Source organism: Spodoptera frugiperda, chromosome 26 (assembly GCF_023101765.2).
Source record: "Spodoptera frugiperda isolate SF20-4 chromosome 26, AGI-APGP_CSIRO_Sfru_2.0, whole genome shotgun sequence".
Classification (NCBI taxonomy): domain Eukaryota; kingdom Metazoa; phylum Arthropoda; class Insecta; order Lepidoptera; family Noctuidae; genus Spodoptera; species Spodoptera frugiperda.
The window spans coordinates 3,827,457-3,849,555 of NC_064237.1; the positions used below are offsets into that span (position 1 = coordinate 3,827,457).

General features: G+C 33.5%; 1 protein-coding gene across 1 annotated transcript in view; it reads right to left on the reverse strand.

Moving 5' to 3' along the window:
- The window catches only part of LOC118264151 (uncharacterized), an 85,198-nt gene that overhangs the window by 54,854 nt on the left and 8,245 nt on the right, over nt 1-22,099 (reverse strand). The window contains exon 2 of the mRNA XM_035576567.2: nt 2,800-2,822. The gene's annotated coding sequence lies outside the window, so the exon portion shown is untranslated. The remainder of the gene's footprint in view (nt 1-2,799; nt 2,823-22,099) is intronic.

Consider the following 22,099-nt stretch of genomic DNA (forward strand, 5'->3'; position numbering starts at 1 on the left):
ATTATGCTGAGCTTAATGGCCGCAGATTGAGACAGTTTAGTGACAACCGTTATTAATCGGTACCGTGTAGTTTGTACCTAGAACTTGCTGAAGAAAGTTAGGTTTTTATTGCTTAGATATAAAGTTTATTATCAGTATTTATGATTATATAACCATGGTCCGTTTTTAAGATGATCCGTTTTTAAGACTAGAGTCTTATTATATTTTTTTATTAGTAGTGTTTTAAATCCGACTTCGTATTAGTGTTTTCATGCTTACGCAGTACATGTTAATAATCTCTTTCCATTATTGTCGTGAACCTTTTCTAAAAACTAAAGTCTGTGATAAAAACTATCCTTATTTACTATCTTTAGCTATATGGGAGTTCAGAGCTGTGGACTACCTAGCAAGGTACCGGGGTTCTGGCTCGAAAAGTAGGAAGTAGGAACGGGGTGGTTTTTAATCAGTAACAGTCTGACACTCCCTCTCGCCTTGCCCAAGGCGAGAGAAGTCACTGGATGATTAGAGAATGAGTAGCAAGAATAAGTATCATATTGTAGGAAAATCAATTCAAAAGCACAATTAAAATACAGTAAACACTTGACAAGTATAACATTTAATTTCATAAAACCGCACTATCATTCGTATAAATCATACACATATTAAGATATAGTGTACCTGTCAAAACTCTAAAATATATCTCATTAATGCCACAAGCGGTCGCAGAAATTATTATGACAAATTCATTAATAATAACTCGAATTTAATATCGTTATATCTAGACGTAATCTTATCCGACTTCTAAATTATTAAATGGAATTTAACAAATGACTCAGAAATTATAATAAAACGATTAATAACAAACTATTTTTATTAATTTAAGATTCGAATAGGATAGGTAAAGGCGGCCACACACGAACGGGTGACACGTCAAAATTGACAGCTACAAATCTAACTATACAGTTACGAATATCTGTATAACTATTTTCATCTTTATACTTTTGTAATAAAGCCGATAATTCATTGTAGAAGAATGTCAGTTTGGATAGCTTGATGTGCTGTTGTGTCTGTGGGTTTTCCAAGAAAAATGGCTCTTGTCACAGTCTCATCATATCGAGACTGATCGTACACACAAGCTTATTATTTAACCTACGCGAATCAGAGTTCACGACGGTCAATATATTCGCGGATTATAACTGTAATAATATGATTTGACGTTGCCATAAAAAATATAATCCGCATAATATTGATAAGCTACTATTTTGAATGTAGAATGACGCGCGTCTCAGTGGTAAGTTACAACTGTTTCTGTACAGAAAAAGTAGGTAAGTAACGATAAATCAATAATGAGTTTTGTATTTAATTAAATAATAGCTCATGTACTTAGTCTCTTTAATGATTATAATAGGGATTAAATTAAAGAAGTCCAAGTTTATGTTGTATCTCTTTAAGGCACTGAATTGGCGTCAACAGAGGTTTTTAAGTGACATAATGGTTTATTGTCACTTTCTTTAATGTTTTATTGAACGTTTCTGACTTAAAAGGAATGATAATAACGGTTTGGCAGCTACTGATAATTCAGTGAAAGCTTGGTATTAAATGTTCATATAATCATTGTAACATGGAAATGCAAACCATATCGTTCAAGGAATTTTAATTCGAATTTACAATGACATCATCACTCGACATAAAAAAGAATCCAAGAAAAGAGTTTTCTATAATATTATCTATAAAAATTATATTGTCAAACCTCTTTAAGTAAAAAAAAAATACCGAATACTGGCTGTTTTAGTAAGAAAAATTTGTATCGTCGCCATTAAATAAATAAAAAATAATAATAGAAAAATAAACATAAATGGCATCTATATTTTTTTTTATGAAAAGCGGCCAGGGTTAAATGCCTCTTTATTTGAAACCTTATTTTAAAAACATTAAACCTTTTTTGATGCTTAATAATTATTCGGTTTTTTTTAATTAGTTATTCGAAATTGATTGTAAAGATGTAAAAATGTTTCAATGCCTAGAAATGAGAGAAATTGTTTTTCCTGTAACACAATAATCCTAAGAAAACTATACGTAACTAACCCATCTAACTATTAAGTACGGAGTGCAAGTTTCTTAGACTATTTCAACTTGTCGTAAGAAGTAATTTATCAAAATTAAGAGTGGGTGACACGCCCCCTTGCATGACTCAAACACCATGTATTACCGTTAGGTTGGTACAATGCTGTAATGCTATTAAAAAAACTAGTTGCATTGGTAGTGTCGGTACACAGCCGGCAGTGTGAGCATGCGCTTATGGCATTTTAATGTTCCTAGTTTGTGGTTGAACCAGTACTTGAAATATCTGGACATATGTGCAACTGAGAATTATATAGGTACTCTTCGTAGTTGTCAATATGTTAGACAAGTTTTGAAGTAATGCGTAGTTATTGAAGCCAGCTCAACAGGCTACCGTAATCTTCTAAAACATTTAATGAACATATCTTTTGGTGTACAATTAAATACTTAATTAGAAGTAACTGTTCACACACAATCCCTACACAAACAAAGCACTCATAATAATAAAATTAATTGACTTTAACCGCTACACAATATACGTATACAGATCATTTTAGCCTATCAAACTAGGAAAACATAAAGATATTATCAGTTTCTACATCTGTTCTAATCTTGCCACTCATCTACAACTGTTTCTGTACAAAAAGTAAGGCAGAGCTACTAGAACCATTAGCACCGATGCGTTTACACGCATTTCCATTGAATTCATTCCGAAAACTTTATCACTGAATGAAGTAAGTGTAGTGAACTCGCTCTCACCTCGGTCTCCGTTATCTGGCAATCTGTAACAGAAAAACAACACATATTTAACAATGCCTTATTAGGAGATAGGTACGCAGAATCACTATATTCAACGGAATACCGCTGGGAACCTGACTACTTCTTCTTTTAACGAAACTTGAGCCTAAAGAGAAGCCTATATCTCTATTCTCTTGATAGCTAACAGCACGTGAACATGAAGAAAATGTTCTTTCCCAAGAAATAAAACGAAATAAATCGGCTAATCAGATGGAAATTAGAGAAATTGCCCCGTAATTAATTGTGTGAACCTTAGAGATAAATCTAAGATAGTGATACATTTCAGTGTTGGTACTTCATGCTAATTACTACATTTGCATTTGTGCGGTAGTTACAGTTTTTGCACAGTGGTTCGCGCCGGTAACGCTCCCCGCTTTTTGCGTACGCTTGTGCAGTTATAATGAGTTTGAACGAAAACACTGTGGTCATTAATCCGGTAGTGAGCTGCTAATGGGCGTTTTATTCGGTCAGTTTAATTTGAAGATCACGAGGCGGCAGGATAACGTGCATCTAAACGGAGCGGATAATATTATTGGCCCAGACTGGACAGTAATGTTCGCGTGTGTGTAATAATTACGACTTAATTACAATTATCTGCTAAATGGTATCTAATCGTCTGCGATATCGTAATTTTAATTGATATAAGAGTTGTCTCCTCACATCAGGTTTAATTAACTAACAACGGTTTCAACATGTCGATACTATCCATTTCATAATTACGTGCTGACTGCACACGAACATTTCACATTTAGCTCTTTAGCATTTAGTCTAGAATATTTTCCGAGCTTGACATAATTTACTTGGCATTCTGGGTCACATACTTTAGAAAATTCACGGTCAATAAAATTCAAAGTAATTGTTCGTGCGAACGTGTGAGCTTGAACGATGTCACACGTTAGCGATTCCGCACACGTGTGCCGCAGACACCTTGCAATAATAGTGTTCGTACGTAAAAAAGCTGCTCATTAATATTGATGGAAGCTAATTTCACCTTCGTGACTTTTATATGATTTACACCGTAATATTTCACAATACAAGTGACATTATAATTGGCTTCACTTGTTTGTTCCGTGGCCCGGTCGTATAGTAGGCGGGAATAGTTTGCACCCGACCCTCAGCACCCAGCGCTACTGATTTATCGAGTTTTATCGAGCAGAGTAACGGACCTTCGAAATGTTGCCTCGGAGGGCCCAATAAATTACTTTAATAACATAATTCTGATACTTATATCACAACGCAGCTCCCGGCTTATTAAATAAATAATGTAACATTGACACATCATAAAACATGGCACGGCTCGTCGTGGGAAATTAGATACATAAAATTATAATTAAATATATAACACCAACAGCTTCCGAACTAGTTAATAAAACTGTTTATGTTTTATTTATTAGAACATTTATTAAAACGGGTACCTAAGCTATATGTGATGTCAGAACATGGTAAATAATAAATAGCAATTAATTTTTCATTTCTATAGATAAGAGGAAGTTGCATGTTATACTGGCATCTCAATTAATGGGTAATGGTAATAAACACTGTGCCAAAAAAGTGTAAGTAATGAATATGTTACGGGCCCCCACGTTACACCGGTAACTCAAGCCGATCAATGTTTATAAAAAACTTCATTAAAAATAGTTTGTGTCTAGCCAGCCGACGTTAAGAGTAGCGTGTGCAATCTGATACCGGCGGCAATGAAAACAGATCAATTAAATCCATGATAAATATTTATCAACAATTTTTTTAATACGACCATACGTAACCAGTCAAAACTAGTTTACAAAAATCATTTATCATTGGCAGAAATTAATAGGTAAGATGAGATGATTTTTGTAAATTCGCTTTCGCTCGCAGATTAAAAAGAAATAGGGCTCGCAAACTGCGGCGGCCTAACATTAATTGAAGCGCTGTGTCGCATTTATTTGCACATTCATATGAGGACAAATTAACATTTATTAATTAAAATCGCTTTGAGCCTTTAATTTGATCAAAATTGAATTAAAGACATCAGAAATGCTTAAGATTTTTAAGACACTTTAAGCAAAATCTGAATTTAATAAACTACAACAAAAGAATAAACATAACATGACAACAAAATATGAAAATGTGAGAGTAATGCAATAAGAGTGAACGTTTGCATAACAAGCTCATAACACCATCGCAATTTCTTAAAATATTGACAACCCTAAATCGAAGATACATAATCAATCATAATTGGAATAAGACGTACTCACGTTGCTTGAACAATGCGAACTCTTTCTAGAGGAAGTCCGCGATATAAAGCAATTAGAAAAGACCATTCATCAGCCGTCAGCTGTTTATTCACTCTAATGTGATGAAGCCAAGCCCATCCGATGTTCGTGAATCGGACATTATCGTGATCAATAACCTTTTATTGTGTATCGCATAATAAACTCACGCCAATCAATGACTGCTTAATATTTGATCGTTGATCGATTATTATATCTTCAATAATAGACCGAACAATTTTAGCGCCACATTCGCTAATAAGAATAAAAAGTTCTAGGCGCATTTCTGTGGTTATTTTTTGACAGTTGGTAAATCTTTGCATTTTATTTCTATACTCTTGAATGAGTTGGCGATATTTATGTAACTGAACAAACAGTGATTTGCGATTTATCACATAAATAACATAGGCGAAGGAGAAAACGCAATAAGTAATTAATGTCGAAAATTCTCGATGATTTTCTCTTTTTAATAAAAATAAAAGTATCACGAATGCACGGTGTATGAGTGACAGTTTGACTGAACATATCCGGTACCTTTGTCAGTAGCGTTTTGTGGTCAAAAACATTCACATGCATGTTATACAATGGTGTCCGTCACTTCGAGTATGAAGACTAAATTACCGATAAACACATTGCCCAATTTGTTAACAAAAGAAATTACAAGCTTGCTTACAAGTGAACACTAAAGGGAAGATAGGAGTAACATTCTTGTATTTATTTTATCAAAAAATAATATTATGTGTATTTTTCCTTAAAGAGGGAGCAGTTCGGTGTACTTATGTTATTTTTGTATCCATAAAAATTACCCGTCTTAGGATAAGATGTTGTTAATCTTAGGAGCATTACCAAAACACATAAATAGTAAATGTGGTATCTAGAAGCTTCTTGAGTTATCATTGAGAATTTAGCTAGAACACTATTACCTAGCCACCCATTGGTAGCAATTTACATTTCTAATTTACAGAGTAAATAGCCCAAAACTGTTGGACCCATTTCACCCAGCATAACGAGATCGAGTAGTCTGTTTGTTCAGACGGTGTCTATGATTGATTGTCCTCGCTGAATTCACTTAGTTTCAGGTAGTCGTCTGGGTGATTTATTAGTAACGGTGGTCCGGTCACGAATGCCTGTCCGTTGTTGCCATGGCGCATCTGTTGCTAAGCCGTCTCGCTAGGTCATAATTTAAAGTTCTAAGTAGTATTAAGATAGTGAGAAATTGCTTAAGTTAATGAAATTGGTCATATAATGTAAAAAGTTATTGTAGTCTGTTATAATAATTGTCAAGAGTCGTATCGTTGAGAGATATTTTACCTAGATAATATCTGTAAAATATGTATAGGTATATAATGTGTATATACAACGATTTTGAAAACAAGAGAAGTGAACGAAAAATGCATTTATTTTTTTCTCCACACGCTCCTGACTCCTGATATAAGCTAAAAACTGCAAATTACGTGAACTTATTAGCTTACAACCATTAAAAAGGAGCCAATATTACAGGGTGTTTAAGAAAGGACGCGGGAACAGCTGTTAGTAATAAAAATTAAAAATAACAAAAGATAAATTCCATTTCCTACTATCCATATTGGCTAACGAAACATAAAATTCTTAGCAATTTACTAACGAGTAACTCAGTCAGTCATAAAAAGTTAAATAAGCAACTCGAACAATTTTAAACTTTTTCATAAAAAAAATCGTATTTGAAATAAAGACTCGGATAACTACATACGTGTATCTCATTCCGATGTATGGGAAAATATCCATCGAGTAATATAAGTGCGACTGTAATCTTCCGAATATTTTACACCAAAATGACTTTATGATTGATGTTAACAGTACCTACAATAATGTCTGGTGTGAATTCTCTTTTACTACCAACACTTACTGTATAAATATTTACGACATAAAGAGAATTTTACTTATAGGTAATATAGTACTCATATGTTTAAATACTAAAGTCACAAACTGTAAGCAATTGCAAAGAACTTTAGTATAGAACTTCCGTAAAATATAGCTAGGTAATATATATCTTTTAGTAATTACTCGAGTCACTGGAGTGTAAACATAGATATATATGGATTAGCTACGTCTCAGTATATCAGACCTCAGAGATCCAGATTACTTTCTGCACTGTTTCCTAAATGTAATTAAAAATACATTTGGGAACTTAATTTCACGTACAATTTTACAGTTAAAAGCGATTTAAAATAAATAGCTTCTTTAAATTTGTTAGATAGCATCGCATACCTATTTATTTTGCGGTTAAAATAATATATTAAACATTGAGGCCTGCCAAGTCGTAACGACAAAATTTTGTCATACGGACGTATGGGTGGAAGTAAGAAGAAATAGATAAAACACCTTGATTATTATTTCTTTGGTCATAAATTCTATCTTACAAACGCGTGCTAATGGATGTTGCAGGAAATCACGTTATTGCATCTTTATGTAATGTGCAGTAACAGCAGAAGAAAACAATGAACAGGTGTAACAGTTACTTTTAATTTGTAATATGTTTTAGTACAAAACATCTTAAAAGAATTGACTAATAACAGAGGCTCCCCAACATGTGTCACGTACAAGATAAGATTGGCCGTAAACGTCCACCCGAACCTATAATTTAAGGGCTACTTTATAGCTTAGTTAGCTTGAAACTAAGTCGCTATCAATATTTTATGAATAAATTAATAATATCGTTAAGCTTTGTAATTAGACTTTATGTCTGATGGCTGCGATAATTCTAGACTTAGGAACGATAAATGTAAATTGTATCGGGAACGTATCCGGTGACGTGATTACTGGCGCTTGTCACGTGATCAAAACATTTTAAACAAATAATCGCGATCATTAATATAGGCTTGCAGGCGCGTGCGACGATTTAATATGGAAGTTGCAATAAATGCATTTCTCTTTGAGATAACAGAATCAAGGTATCATATACTTGGAGGGACGGCTAGTGGAAAACTGATGCTGCAGGATTGATACTAGTGATGCTATGCTATATGGTTTACAGAATATTTTACTGTAACGTAGGACCGAATATTTCAACTCCAATTACATGTGCCATGCACGTCGATGATGGCCAGTGTGTGGCAGCTATGGCGTGTGGAATGCGAACGGTAAATATCCCGCAGGATCAGCCGTAGCCCGCAAATCGGGCGGGATGCCTGCGGCTGACCGGCGCAAGCGCATGATTCTAACGACGATCGTAATCGCGCGTATTACCTTTATGAGCGATAAGATCGTTTGTTGGTTGAAAAAATATGTTGCAGTTATTGCTGTATTTGTGAACTATGTGTTTCAGTTAGGAATATATTTTATCATAATCAGAATAACAGTAGGATGAAGTGATTTAATACGTAATATTTTTCTAGGAATCAGAACTTAATTTCACATGTACTGTATTTTACTAGATTGTTATAATATCGGACTTGACCATGAATGGTATTTACCGTAACACTTTTTTCAGGATGTTAGTATCTCAATGTTAAGTTATTCAACAACGATTAATGAATAAAACAACACTATTCCTGTTCCTAGGATCTCCAACAACTTTACTTGTTGGGCACATCTGGTCATGTACAACTTGCGTATGGTAGTGGAGGCATATCGACTGTCAATTAGCTTTTTGGATTCTTACATCTAACAATAAGTTAGAAAGCACTATTTGTGATGAATATTCTAACTTACGGAAAACCGACAAACTGAAAATTAAAATCATTGGTAATCATGCAAAACATTTGAAAACATCATCATCATCATCATCATATCAGCGTCCACTGCTGAACATAGGCCTCCCCCAATGACTTCCAGATAGGCCGGTTAAAAATATTATGTTAACTGCAGAAATGGTGTCTTTTAATAATGCAGTTGAGATTAACAATCTCTATAGACGACAATCTCTAGACAATCTTCTCTTACTGTACGATAAAATTATAAAAACTCTTAGGAACTGTTTCAGAGTAAACACGTATCATCATTTCATCAAACGGACTATAGGAGCACAGATCACCGCTCAGTGGTCTATAAACTGGAAGAGGCTCCTCGAGGCGTGAATAGGTTTCAATGCGTGCTGTCGCGAGGTAATTTGTTTGTTCCGAGCCGACCGTGTAATCCTGCGCAGACAAGCAACCGCCTGTCCGCGCTTAATGTTATATGTTCATATCAACTTAGTTTTATTTCGTTACGTAGTTTTACTTCTGTTGGCCTTATGATAGATAATTGCTGGAAAGATGCTGACGATTATGTTTATAATAAAGTTTTATGGCTTTATTTTTCTCTGTTGCTTTTGTCAGTGATTTATTATGGGCTGTGCAATTTGAATTGTGGTCGTTTTTAATTTGTGTGTAGGAGCATACTAGTTCTGATTGAGTTGTTGACTTCTTTACTTATTTTATTGCAAAAACAACAAGAGTTTATGACTTAATTCTTTAAGATTGTTTGGTATCTCTGTGTAAAATGTTGTAGGCAATACCTCTTTTTAATAGAAGCTTGTCCAGTAAATTTAAAACAAGTAACATGCTTTTTGTTGATAGTAAATTGCATTATTAATTTTTTCCTATTATTACGTACACATACACATAGACACATGTATTATTAAATATGTCTATCTACAAGTTGGACAACGCAAAGGCGTGGCTTTATTTCTTTATTTTAGAAGTAAAACCGCAACCTATGAAGGTACACACACAAGACATCCAGTCGGTTAGTGGTTAAAAAACAAGAAATATTATATGCATGTTTATTTTCGCGCTGTAACAGGTAATATCGACTTGCTGAGTACTATTAAATATTTTACTATTTCAATGTAATCTTACTATTTAACATAAAGTAGGTATCAAGGCGATCGTAATGCACGCCACATGTGTCTTAAACTAAAATATTTTTATTTTTTAATGTCAGTTCATTTGCCCGGTTGATGACTTAAGAGAATGCTACAGTTCGTGTTACTCACTCACTGCTTTGTCACGATTACCAAGATATTGTACCTGCTTTAATATAAAATAGTTTCACGTTAGTAAATCTCGGGTTTATCCAATGCACTCGTATGTATTAACATGTGCAATATTTCTGCAAATTGTCCCATTGAAACAGATTCCACATAATTACATCGATCGATGTGTACGCGCACGTGTGTACGCAACACCTCACATTTTTTCCTCGCTCATCTACAACATTGTAGGGCTGCAAGTGATTTAAAAATATCATAAGAACACACCAATTGAGTTGTTGCAAAATGGCGGCTAATAGCCCTTTTAAAATGCTATTTATATCAAGCGCGGATTGAAAAAACTTGTTAGCAGATAGAATTCCCAGATAAACTTAAAGTTAATGTTTAAATGATCGAAGTAATCCTATCACTTGGCAATACATTTAATGGACTTAAATAATTATTCGTGTCAGTCCAGTTTCTCAACGCCTCAATCCTTCTATTTCCATTCGATATCTGATCCAATAAAGGACAGACATCTGTAATAAATTCAATTTTCTCGAGATTTAATTGAGAACTAGTCTCGTGGCCGCGACAGCCCTGTGGACGCGGAAGTATGTTCCAAGTTTATCTCCATTAGTGAGAATCCATGAGTTTATCGAATTCGCAGTGAACGGCAACACTTAGTTACTCATTTAACTTTTGTGAAGGGAGAACAAATGTAATACTGGAACCAACTGGAAGGTTTAATAAGGAAGTTCGCAAACTGTCGGGATGCAATATTTGAATGTGTTAATCATTGTCATGAGGCTTTGTGTAATATTCCAATATCCATTCTACAACGAACAGTTACTCAATCGGAATTGGAAAAGTAACACTAGCTGAGCAATAATATAAAGCAGTAAACTACACAAGAACAATCCCAGCTATTACATAGGACATTAGCGGTAACATGTTGTAATTCGCAACAACGGACCACAACGCGTCATTACACAGGAATGATGACGTTATTACTAGAACCGTCACCAGATCAGTTTTTATGCACCTTTTTGCTGTTAGATATCTCCGAGTTTCTCTGGGTGTGGCCTCCGAGGTTGTTGGGTATGTATGAATTGATACTTCATAGCAAAACCTCAGCGGAACGAACGGTAGCCCCCATTCTTTGTATAGAAATATGTAGGCTCTATAATCGTCACGCCTTTTTTTTCTTAAAGTTGTAAGCAGTGATGTAGGTACACTATTTCTTGTTCACATTTCGTTTGCTATGTTCTAAGTCCTTTGTAAAAATTTACATCTGGCTACATTATCAGTCTCTACGAAACTCTACAAAACGATATAAAATTGCAAAACGATTATTTCTATCCATGTTAAATTAATAAATTAAGTATCTTTAATATTAACCAGTTATAATGCGAACACTGGTGTTGTAGTGTATTAAAAAAATGTTTATGCCTTCATTATCTACCTACATAAACAAATAGTTAAACATTTCATAAACAGCCTTTAAATCTTATTTCAACAAACATTGATTTACTGGCAAAGTTCACAATATCGGACAAAAGCTCTAACACCGTGCAACGGTGAGTAAATTCTCCCGCACGCGTCGTCGGATACTTGCGCGTGCGCAGACATATCTACTTGATACAAATCGCTGTTAATCAATCACAAGAACGCCACCGCTAGATCAGTATGGATGTATTCAGTTTTTACTTCGCCATAAATATGTGGCCAATGGAAATACTCCCTTTTTATCAACAATAGTCGGAATAGAAGTTTTTTGTAAAGAAGAATATGTTTTTATAGCTTAAAGGCTTTAAAAGAATTTCTTTTGTTTTCGTAGTTAGCAATAAAATGTTTTTTTTTACGTATGATGTCGATTTCTTTTATAAAAATATAAATTAACTTTTAGGAAACAAAAGGACATGAATATGTTTTCTACTTTGCTTAAAATCATTTTCCCATGAAAATGATCTCTCTCTCTCTCTAAAGTCTAAAGACCGTATTGAAAATAGAAAAGAAATTCATTAAAATCTATAAAGATTTCATGCCTTGTTTTAAAACTAATCCAATGTACAGTCACACTGATGCGCTAGGAGTTCCGTTGTACAAAAAAAACCTTCATACATAATGACACAAACATATGGCCTGACATGACAGTTCTAGATTTATTTAAATACAATTTCTAACAAGTCGTCTTAGTATTTTATGACATTAGCTAACTGTTACCCGCAAATAAAAACCCTAACTGGGTTTTATGTTGAAACTAATCTACATACACATGAATGCAATAAATAATTTGATTTGATTTGACTAGGACTTAAAAAAAGTAGCTTTTTAATTCTCCAGCCTTCTCTGACACTCTAGACACAAAATAAAACCATGATATCGCTGCGTATGTATAAACAAACCCATGATCGATTTAGAATATTACTTAACTAAGGAATACCTCTCTACAATCGAAATAAAACTCTGGAGTAACCTGTCCGATTATATCCTCCTTGTGCAATAACGAGAGTTTGGGAGCAATGAAGGAGACGTGTTGCTCTTAAGAAATACTTTAATTAAGTGTTTTAATCAACTACTACACGTCCATTTCAGAGAAATCTTTTTAGAAAAGAAGTTCCACAGAAATCCTCACGGAATCCCAAAAAGATGTAGCTACAATAATTTATACGTAGTTTGTTCACAATGGAGTGTAAATTTTTCATGGATCGCGCCATTTACGAGGTCGTTAGCGCGGCATAACGTTGCGATTTAACATCGCCGCAGATTCTCAGTTTTGGTACCGTTTTACTAGCACTACTACTCCACTTTTTCATTTTGTACAACTTCTTGAATACAATATTACGCATTAAAGTCAATCATCTATACATTTCTATTGGATGCACTTGGGGAATCTAGATGTAACTTATTAATTGGAACCCATGATTGAATTGATTCCCCTCTTCTATTTGTTTAAATATGTATACTTAAAAAAATGTGCAAGTATACCGAGTTTATGTTACGTAGTTCTTCCTAGAATATACGTCCCATATGAACCATCTATTGTAGGTACATAGGTATAACGTAGGTATTTAACAGTATATTTTTGTGACCTATTCACACTGAGAGACTCACAACACATGTTTTCAAAGGACATTGTCACTTGTTTACAGAATGTTCATTATTTCATGTTTACACAACACAACTTGTAAGACATAGGTCGGACAACGGTCTTAGCCTAACGATGACAAATACTTAAATTGTAGCCTTTAAAGGTCCTTAATGAATTGTTTTATTTTTACTCACCTACATAACTTTATTTAGGTAAATAACCACTCTATTTATGAGAACGTGTGTACTTAGATAGAAATGTAGATATTAATTGGTTATTTCTCACTGCCACATTCAAAAACAGTTAATGATTACTTAGAAGTCGTCCCTTAGTAAAACTTTAAAAAAAGTTCACTGTCAAGAGTAAATTCTCTAGAATTAAAGCAACTAATAACATCAATTATTATTACTTACTCGAAGATTAATATCGTAAATACGACTATAAAACAACCTATTAAACTTAAATGGGAGTCTGACATCTTCGCACAGCAATAAATTGTAATTCCTGATTTTATTGGTAAACTAAAATCATAGGCCGCCAATATCACTTCGCTCTCAATTATTTAGAAAAGGCAATACCTAGTATTAGTGTTTTCCAAACACGTAAACCCTCTATATAAACCAATAGCAGCAATTTCCTAGTAAAATTCCTTACACATATGTAGAACATTGTATCTCAATACAAAGTTAACATACACATGGTGGGCTTAACTTAACAAGTAGAGAGATATGTATGAATGTATTCGCAACATTGACGATTTTACTTTATAACAAAGTGGTATTGAATATTTTGCTGGTGAGCCCATAACTGGCTTGTGTACTGTTACGGCGAGACATCTCATTGATAAACAGACGAGTGTGCGACTTTACAGTTCCGTATATTGAAATTTATTGAATAACTGACCGTGGATTAGGGAACTATTTGAATTGATAATAATAAAAAATAGGTATAACCACACAGTTTCAAAAATGCTTTGTTTATAATTAGCGGCATACGCGCTTTGCTAAAATAGGCAATTAAAATCTTAGCAAATATCGGTAATTATATTTTATGATACCTACGCATCATTTTAACTTACGAAATCCAAATCACTGCGATGTAGTATCATCTATTATTGTAGCTTCTTCAAACTATTGCCATAATATTTAATAAAAGTTAAGTATTTTATTATCATCGAGCTGGCTATTTATATAATCAGCGTGAAATTAAAAATAAAACATTTTTGCCGCCTACGTCATTTGAAAGAGGAATAACTTTTTCATGGTACTTTAATATTTCGCTCTTCGTTTTTTATTTATATCAGTATACCAGTCTTATAAATTATAGTTTTAACAATCGCAAAATATTATAGTTTTGCCAATCGTACCAATATACGTAAATAAATAAATACGTAAGCGAATTTACAGCTGTAAAAACTTCGCGTTCCTTACTTTCAAACTTTATACAATAGATTCCATTGTTTAACTAACAGATTTAGTTGCGTCATGACTTCCACCATCCATAGAATATTTTGAACGTAGAAATTTAACAAATCATTAAAACACAACTGGATCGAGAAGAGTACTAAATGCGAGTAATTCTAAAGTTAACGCGCTCGAAACGTTACTATTTAGTTCTCTGATTGGTTAATTAACTTGGAGCTGGCCAATCAGAGCGCCTAAAATCATAAACGTGTCGATCGCGTTACAGTAAAACAAACTTGCACTATGCAATAGGTCTGGCTCTGGCTTTCGAGGAACGCTAGACGCCATTGTCTGCCGCTTGACGAGTGACAAGCGATTGATTCCCGATATTCCGAAGAGGTTTAGTTTCCAACGAGTTGGTGCATTCAATTCTAAGTTCCAGTAATCTTATTTGCAAGGAATTTCGAAAGTATTTTAAACCTTATGTGCTTATGAGACGGATTTGCTATCTGATGGAATTAAAAAAGCTATGTATCGACATTGATATCCATCTGAGTATTTTATTATGAATCACAAGAATAAAATAAGTTATCCTGCATGGATAACTCAGTGAAGATGTTATTAATTTTATACCCCTCTTTTGTTAAGAACCAGTTGAAAGTCTTGTAACAAAAACAAAATAAAAGTTAAGGATACAAATAGGTTTTTAATAAACAACTTTAATCGATCAAAATTAAAGCGTGAATAAAATCGAATAGTTTATTGGAACATCTCTATTAGCATGATTGATACGTTTTTGCAGTGTATTCGTGTCAAACAATTATTCCATACACGGCACCGCTCTATTTGCATGTTAATAATAATACATTCGAAAATGTCGGACACATCACTACTTTTTGTGGCAAAAAATTGTTTAAGTGTAAGTGGAATTGCAGCGAAGACATTAACGACATACGAGCAATATGGTTATATATATGATACATGATAATACTCTTTCTGTGCGGTTTTCCGAATATAAGACTGATATTCTGGATTTAAAAACATAAGATGATACATAGATACCTGTACAATACCTGTCGGTACTAAATGTACGTAGAATTAATTAGGTCCTTAATATGCTTTCCAGTAAACGAATTTTATTAGTATTCCATTCCTTAACTTTAATATATGAATAAAGCAACAATTCTGTTGCCAAGCAACGATAAAGTATCCTAACAACTCAATGCAGTACAAAGCTATCATTTAACCACAAATTATGTATCAATAACTAACCGCGGGACAACAGCTGTCTATCTACTGCTAATAATCTACTAATACAAACCACTTCACAACAGCCGTCAACTGTAATACCGAAATAAGTCGGCTTGTACAAACTACTGCAGAAATAAACTGTTTTACACTGACATAGAATGCTAGATGCCGCACGTCTATTCTAACTGTCATGAAATAATATTGGTGCCTCTATCAAATGGTACGATCAAGCATCTGAATGAAAGGCTCTAGGCTCTCTAAGGCTGAAGTAACTGCTCAATTAAATATTAGGCATTAGTGTTTTCTTAATATTAGCTTACGTAAAAAAGTTGAAGTAGTTAATCGATTTGTTTAAATAAACAAAAAATATGTTTCCTCTTACATTTCTATCAGAGAAAAAATTATTAGTAAGTAACAGTACTTTCAATCAATATTCATGCGACATCTAGCTCTTTATAGCATTCTACATGTATGTTAGAACATTGCGGTACACGAAGAAAAACGTTTGTTCTAAAGTAAGTACTATAAAAGCCGACATGAAATCAAGTGCAGAGCTAACACTTGGCACTTTGTCTGCCTGTGTACAAACAAGTACAAGTACCTCCGGAATAAAACATCAAGTACCTCTTGAACCTCAAATTGTTTTTGAAGAGACTCGTGACATCTTCAACGAGATGTTACCGTTAATGTAGCCAATCGCAAAAAATAATAAAACTGTCCAACGATTATATTTGCAACAACGGTTTCTCGTTACTTTAATATGTATTTATTTACGGATTTTCACATTGTGAATTAATGTTTTGACTGGCTTTGTAGGTTAAGTAGTCGGCAGTTTTTAGTACCAGTCGGATTTAATGTTTTTTTTTTACCAAGATGCCATTTCTTTACAGTTGCAAAGAATAATTAAAGTCTGATTATAAACCGAATAAGAAGACACCAATTATTCAATAGTTCCTAATAGTTTAGAATGTGAAATTCTGGATACTTAAAATCGTTAATAGAAAAACCTCCCTTAATCCTAAAACCAAAATCATCCTATCTATATCCAATCATTCCAATCCTGCTTTTCGCAGAAGCCTGCAAAACCTACTTCGCAAGTGGAACATTTAAATTTAAATTGCTTACTCACTTAAAAAGGTCTTAAAACGTAATAAATAAAGCGGGTTCCCAAAGACGCGTGAACCGACGATGTTGCCAGATCTCACAGAATAATATTACCGGCACAAAACTCGACTAAGTGGCCATAATTATATGCATCCAGATCATAGATTCTCCAGGTCTGCATTCACCGGTTACGTGCAAATCTTGACAATGAAAAGAATTTGCATGAACTTCAAGTATTGGAAATTCTGATGAACTCTTTAATGCGATTAACTTTACTTTTTACTGTCTTATATGCAAAGTAGGCGCCGTTTGCACGATAGATTACCGCTCTGTTCATGTATTGATGGAATATATAATTGTATGAAGTATAAAAACTGTGATGTTTTGCGCGAATTAAAAGCACGAAGCGTTTGTGTTCCTGTTCATTTGTGTTTGTTATTTTTAATATGCAAGCTATGTTAAATGTACGAAGGCTGTAATTTGAATACAACAAAAGAAGCGAGACAGACAATCGTTAACAATTGCTTGTTGTACACTGAAATTTAATTTGATTTGAATGCAAAACAATCAAGCCAAATCAAGTTCTAGATTAAGAGCAAAGAGATCTAAAAACACAAACACTAGACTAACAATGTACCGTACGACTTTACGACAATAGTAAAACAAAACACACGTTAAATGTGTGCAAAGTAAAGTTCAAATTCATTACGGCCGGCATTATACTTTAGAATACCGTTTGTGAAGCAATGAGGCTATTGAATTCAAAATCATTTCAGTACTAAGTTTGTACTAGGCTGGAAATGGGAACGATTAAACTAACAAGTGAAGGTAGACTATACAAAACCTTAAATTGACGTTAATAGACGTACAACATCTTAGTTTAACTCGCGATCTTATTCCACTTGCGATCACGAACTCCTGCGACTCTGGAGGGAAAGTTTGATATTCAGATAATATTGACGAATGTTTTATGACATGATGTATCACTGTGCTATAGTACGTACTTTGAATTACGACCTAAATTAAGTTAAAGAGAAAATATCAGGCTGAGATTAAAGTACTAACACATTTAGGTCTAGAACTGTTTTGTTTAAAGAAAATTTAAATTGCTAAGTACCTGCTTAATCGCCTGTGCTACAGACTAAATTCTATTCAGGCAGCTACATCGTGTTTTAAGCTACCTAGAGTTAATTTATAAGATCAGATTAAGTAATATTTTGTAAAAATAAAACGTATTTGTTTGTTGATTTCGTTGGAACATTATAAAGTATTTTGCCTACGTGAGAATACTAATGGAAACACTAGGCAGAACTCAAACAGTAGGTGTCCATAATCTAATGAATATATTCTACTTCCAAGGAACCTAGATGCATGGTGTTAAAGTAAAGCCTACACTTGCAAAGTTGCATAGTAATCGCTACTTAGGGATGACTTCATTCATAAAATCAGAGTTTGTATGCAAGTGTACCTCCCATGCAACATCTTTACTTAAATACATGCTTGGGAATGCAATAATTAAAGATTCATGTTAAAAAGGTTCTATCTTATAATTAAGAGCTTAAAATTCAATTTCAATTTGCAGCTTTAAGGCGATTGACTTTAAGCATCGTTGATTACATAATTTTAACGCCGATCAGTGTTCCAAGCGCAGTAGTTTGTAACTAGCTTCCATGTTGCTGTATACAATTATACTACTGGCTAAACGTTGTATGCTTTGCGATAAACAGTTGTAAGAATGTATAAGACAGACTGTTTTTTCCTCAAAGGGTTTTTTTATAATATTTGATCAAAATGTATGTCTGATTTACACCTGATGTTAAACTTGCAATGCCTACGCCTTTCTAGACTACTTCGATCTTGGAATACATAAAGCGAAACCACCACTAACATATTAGAATATCATAATTTAGATTTAACAATCGTCCTAACTGAAGTCTTGTTGATCTAAGTACAGTTAACTGATTGTAATGATCGTAGGTATGGTACATGCAATATCACTTCTCCCGAGGCGTGCACGCGTGCTATATAGAGCGGTATTTATTTAACAGTCGTTGTTATCTAGTGCACCAAGTGATCCCCGACGTGTGCTTGATATAGATGACTCTCGAGGCTGGTACGCAATGAACACAGTTTAATTGTTATTGGATTCTGCTTCCTTATCGAGCACCCTTTCGTTACACTTACTACTTCTCCGCGCTCTCCGCACAGTGAAGGCGGCGCGAACAAATATATAATACTCATAAACGTTGCTTTCAACTGATTTACACGAATAGTGCCACTTCCTTATAGGGACATTTCATATATTGATGATATGCCATGTGCTAGATCTGAATCCGTTCCAGGACACTTGAAATGAAGACATAGATTGTTAGAATGTCCTCGTACGCATATAAGAAAGTTATGAAACCATTACTGTTGATTTTATATTTTCACCAAGTTCGTATCCTGTTGGAGACGTTTGACGTTTTAGTGTCGTACGAGGAAGATTATTTCATGCGTTTTATTAACGAAACAACATGAGAAGTATCACCGAAACGAAATCGCGATGCGTTTACTACAGTGTACACCTAAGATAACAATCTAAATACCTTGAAATTGAGATTCCAATTACAAAATATGATTATAGACGACATTTTTACAATCAGAAAATAAGAAAGAAATGTGATATGTCTCCAAAGAATTGTAGTTTCTTTTAATGGTGCATTAAAAACATAGCTAAAAATATACGCATAAATAAATATTCTGAAACACATAATTATATCAACACCAGTTACATTATATTCTATAAAAAATACATTAACTTTAAACAAATAGTTCAACACTTACTAACCCCATATTCCTTTACGAAGATTATGTCAAAGATAAATCGTACAAATACAAACACATTTAACATTTACCTACTCTTAAATTACGTAACAAAACAAAAGATAAACTGGTGAAAAGGTCAAAAGATAAAAGGTAAAGTTGCACTGGGAGTACTAGGACTTTCTTATTAGCCCTGCCAAAGCATTGTGTTGCAATGTATTACAGATAGTGTTTCTGCCAATAGCTTGACTGTTGCAGCGTACTAGCCGATAATGTTCAGCAAATAGCTGTCTTGTTAGTCCGCTAAGCAGATAATTGAATAGAAATTCACCAATAATTCAATGGACAAGCTGAAATTAGAGACTATTGAATTGTTGAGACGTTAAAGATTAGGGGCCTGTTTCACAATGTCTGATCAAGTTCGTGTTAACTGATTCATGTTTCAACACATTTCAAATGGAAAATAATCAAGTTTTCCGTCAGTTTGAGACTAAGAGAAACTTATCGACTCGTTGAGTAACAAGTAAGTATTCTAAGGGTAATGTAGAAAAATTTATACAAAATTTTATAAATTTTTAACATAATATTTGTTCAAACTTCAAAGTTTATAACGTGGGTAGGTAGATACATACCCTAGATAACTTTAGATAGATTTGTCGCATATATTTCGTTGCAACTAGAAATCGAACGACAAGAATGCCTAATATGTTTGACTTGAAGGCAGTTGACAATAGACAAGCATAGAATACATATCCTATGACATGGTTATATACCTAATTTCAAAAGGACTGGCAGAAATAGCGGTGGGCGTAATGTAGGTGTTTGATACATAAATATAATTTCTGATTGACGTTTATTGAGTCGTTATGAAGTGCTTTGAAGTTCAGATATTGGATGGATATTAACCCAGTTTATCCCCTTGTTGTGGTCACTGATACATGCACCGGTAGACTGGATATTGCTGTCATTTAAATTGAAGGCAAGTGAGCACGAATTGTAAATTCTTGCTCTGGCTTTCCATTTGTGGAATTATTCTGAACCCGTTTATTTTTAGTCAATTGTGAATTATTTAGACCATGCATTGTGTGTGCTGAATTAAATGTATCTTATTAGTAAGATACATTTAATTCATTATATATAGCATTATATTTGCGTGTTTGTGAGTTTGTTTGTTACTAAATCACGTCAAAACAGCTGAAGGGTTGGAGATGAAACTTGGAACAGGGATAAACATGGTCTGGAATAACACATACATTACTTTTTATCCCATGGAAAAGCGAACGAAGCTGCTGGGAGGAGAAGCTAGTAACATAATAATTAACAAACTTTCGTACTTCAAAATAACTAAAAACTGTTTGTCCTCTTACTCTGTTAATAAAAAGAAATATAAACCATTCAAGTTACATGTTACACGTTTGATAACATTGAGATAGCGTGATTTTATCGCTTATACACTAGTATTGTAATGCGATAAGAAAACTAAATTGCTAGTTGTACATAAATATAGGTAGGTGTAGGTAGATGCCAATGCCAACATAATAAACTTGAACTTAACTACAACTTCAAGGCAAAAACGACATTAAAATAATTTCAATATTTAAAAAAGTAACTCTATTTAAACAAGCCAGCATCCAATTACTACATATTTTCATAAAAACTAAAGAAAAATAATATCGTGTAATTTAAAACCATTCGAATAAACGTACGGTATAATATTTAACTGTTTTAAAGAAACAAAGCAAGATAGTCATACAAGGTGATAATTTAAGTTTTATAACGCTTTCAATAAAGAAGAAAAAATATTTTTAATGAAAAATGTCTCGCTGGAACAATAATATTTTTATCGCATAACATCTCAACTACAATATCTGTGGAGAATACACATATTACATTCACAATTTTATATGCTTTATTATGTATAAACTCGTAAAAATATTAATACTTTGTATATAAATGTATCAGTTTTCTTGTTTAATTAACGACTACATTTTTAACTACCTTCTTGTAAAATATTTTACTAGGCAAGTAATTTTCATTCGCAGCTTACACAGTGCTTAATTAAACTTTTTATTAATTGTGACACTAGTATTTATCGCTACGGCCAGACAGATAAAAATGAAATAAATTATATTTAATCTTATTTTTTCTCACACGATTTTTCTTTTTAAATTTTGCGTGTTCCAAAAAAGAAACTAACAATAAAATAACAAAAATCGCATTTTCGAATCGAAAAATATTAATTGGAATATTACAGAATGTTTTGAACACAAAGGTTGTCATTCATTTTTTATTGTCGACAATTAACAACAATTATCAATTAAGAAGTTTGTTCAGTTTAGGTTTATTCAAATATTAAACCACTTATGGTGCGTTCGTCCGACCAGAGTTCCGCCTAATTGCCATTTGAAGATTAATTAGTAACCCA